The sequence below is a fragment of the Austrofundulus limnaeus genome, unplaced genomic scaffold (assembly GCF_001266775.1).
Source record: "Austrofundulus limnaeus strain Quisiro unplaced genomic scaffold, Austrofundulus_limnaeus-1.0 Scaffold570, whole genome shotgun sequence".
Taxonomy (NCBI): domain Eukaryota; kingdom Metazoa; phylum Chordata; class Actinopteri; order Cyprinodontiformes; family Rivulidae; genus Austrofundulus; species Austrofundulus limnaeus.
Window position 1 is genome coordinate 302,691 of NW_013952972.1, and position 2,775 is coordinate 305,465.

A 2,775-nucleotide genomic window follows, 5' to 3' on the forward strand; every position below is an offset into this window, starting at 1 on the left:
CAGACCACTCATTGGGTTATCCCCAACAGATAATGTGATTGGACCAATGGCAGACCACTCATTGGGTTAATCCCAACAGATAATGTGATTGGACCGATGGCAGACCACTCATGGGTCATCTCTAACAGAGCAGACCACTCATTGGGTCATCCCTAACAGATAATGTNTAACAGAGCAGACCACTCATTGGGTCATCCCTAACAGATAATGTGATTGGACCGATGGCAGACCACTCATTGGGTTATCCCCAACAGATAATGTGATTGGACCGATGGCAGACCACTCATTGGGTTATCCCCAACAGATAATGTGATTGGACCGATGGCAGACCACTCATTGGGTTGTCTCTAATGGACAATCTGATTGGACCTCTGAGAACACTCAGAGTTTTAATTTCACAACTTAACCTTGGAAAATGTTTCACGAACTGTTTGGATTTGACATGAAGAAATGTAAGAACAGCTAAATGTTGTGCATTGTCAGTAAATGTTTTTGAGAAATAAACATTTCATTATGAAACATCATTTTGTCTTATGCTGAGTAATAAGCTAACAAGTATAAATCACCCATGTTTCGTTTACATGCAGGCTATGTCTGAGTCACTGGGAAGAAATAAAAACTGCCACAATTTTCACCAAAAATCACCAGAAACCATTTCAGTCTAACAGGACACAATGCAGTCCATGTCTTTTTATAAAGAAATTGTTTCATTCTTTAAATTCTGAAGGTCAGCTTCAAATACATCTCGACCAATCAGAGAAAAGCACACAAACACCACCAAGTCATCACTATGGTATCCAAGCCATCAGAACACAAAGGCAATGACACTCATCCAGGAAATGCACAATAAAAACACATTCATGACAAAAAGACAGTCCACCTATTTCATTTCTTATCGGTACAGAATCAAACTGATCTGGGAGTCAAAGACAATCTTCCAGGAATGGATGTCCTGGCAAATTGACCCTAAAGGTCAAACCGGGCATTGCTCAGAGAAAAGAGCTCCATCTCAGATTCCAATGGCCTCAGAAAGCAGGTTAAAGGCCAAAGATCATACATGATTTAGGTGTGAAAGGTTTCAGCTGATGGAACTACTAGATTTCAGGAATACTGGCCTCATATAAGAACCACTCGTATGCACAGCTTTGTTCTTAAGTTGTGTGTAGAGGTGATTTAGGAAAACTTGTGGCATTCATCAGTTATCTCGTATTCTAAGATTTTCTTCAGATATGAACAAAATTCAAATGTGAGGCCTGTGGTATATTTTACCAGCAGTCAGTCTGCTGTTATCCAGATGGGTTTTCTTCACTAATAACTTTATATTTCATTAGTTTGAAGATACTTTGAGTTGAAAATAAATCACACTCCATAATTATGTTGACAATAGGTTATTCTCTTTGAACTGAAATTAGATTTTAAATGTAACTAACAACATAAATTGGTTAGATTAAATTAAATTGGCTATTAATGCCGTTGTATAACACTACAATATTAATATGAAGATCTCAAACTAAAAACCAACCTAAATTATGCATTAATTAAAGTTTAATTTGTCTCGGTATATAATGAGCACATCGGTGTGGCTCTTCTGAATAAATAAAAAGTATTCAACACAGTTGTTAACACTTTTAAAAATATTTGACCAAAGGAAAACCGGAGCAGGTCTAGAGAGAGATGGTAGTTATTTCTGTGACTGTATACAGGAGACACGGCATTAACAGAACATTTCATTCCTCAGCTTTAGCAGCTCCTTTAATTCCACATCTGACGCTGCTAAAAATGACAGATTTTCTTTTCTGGATCTCAGAGCAGGATTCAATCTCTGAACACGTAAAGTTCTTCTTTTTACTTTTCGCTGTCATTTTCATGAACAAACACTTCCTGGTACATGGGGCAGGAAGCATAGCCTTATATGGTGTTTTTGAGGTGGTAATTATGCTAATCTCCTCTCCTCGTGTATCTGAATATGCTGCTCATTTCCACACTTCTCCTGAAGATAGAAGCCTTGCTGAATCTGACGTGGCATGTTGGTACGAACAAAAGTAAGAGAAATTTAGGATAAGAATATGAAACTGTTCTTGCATGAGGCCCAATGAGACCATAGGACATGTTTACCCAGAATRCACTGCAGCAAACAGCTCATGCCAGCTGTCAGGATGATGGTTTGCGCTTGTTTTTGTTTAAAATATAGAGTCGGTTTAGATTTTCTGTTGACTTGAGAGAAGCACTGAATCATTTTAAAACCTAGTAAAGACCAAATCATTTGTTATATCCTGAGAGACAGTGGACTTTCTTTCAAGCAGGACTGCACAGTAAGCACTGCATGATTCTGGTTGTGCTGTTGTTAATAAATCTTTTGAATCTGATCTTTGTGCTCTTTGACTTCAGGGTGTATACTGGATGAGTTGCCCTGGAAACTAACCATAGACATTGTCTCTCAGAGACAGACAGAAGCTGCGTTTCCATTGACCATGAAAATGCGCAAATTAGAATTTCGAAAATAAATTTGGTGTACATAGAATTTTGAAACACGTCAATTTCGAAAAAAAAAACCTACRTTTTTCGACAAAATGTTGTTGCACTAGGATGAGGTGGTTTTTCAGCCGTATCGAAATTGGTGTTTTTCACAAAACTGCAATGGAAACAGTTTTTTCACATCACAGGAGTCACGTGATCAACAACTGTCTGTTTCTACTGGTGAAAAAGACGATGATGAAGAAGACAACAGGAAGTAGAAGTAGTAGTAATATCACAGAAGTAGTATAAATAGTAAAC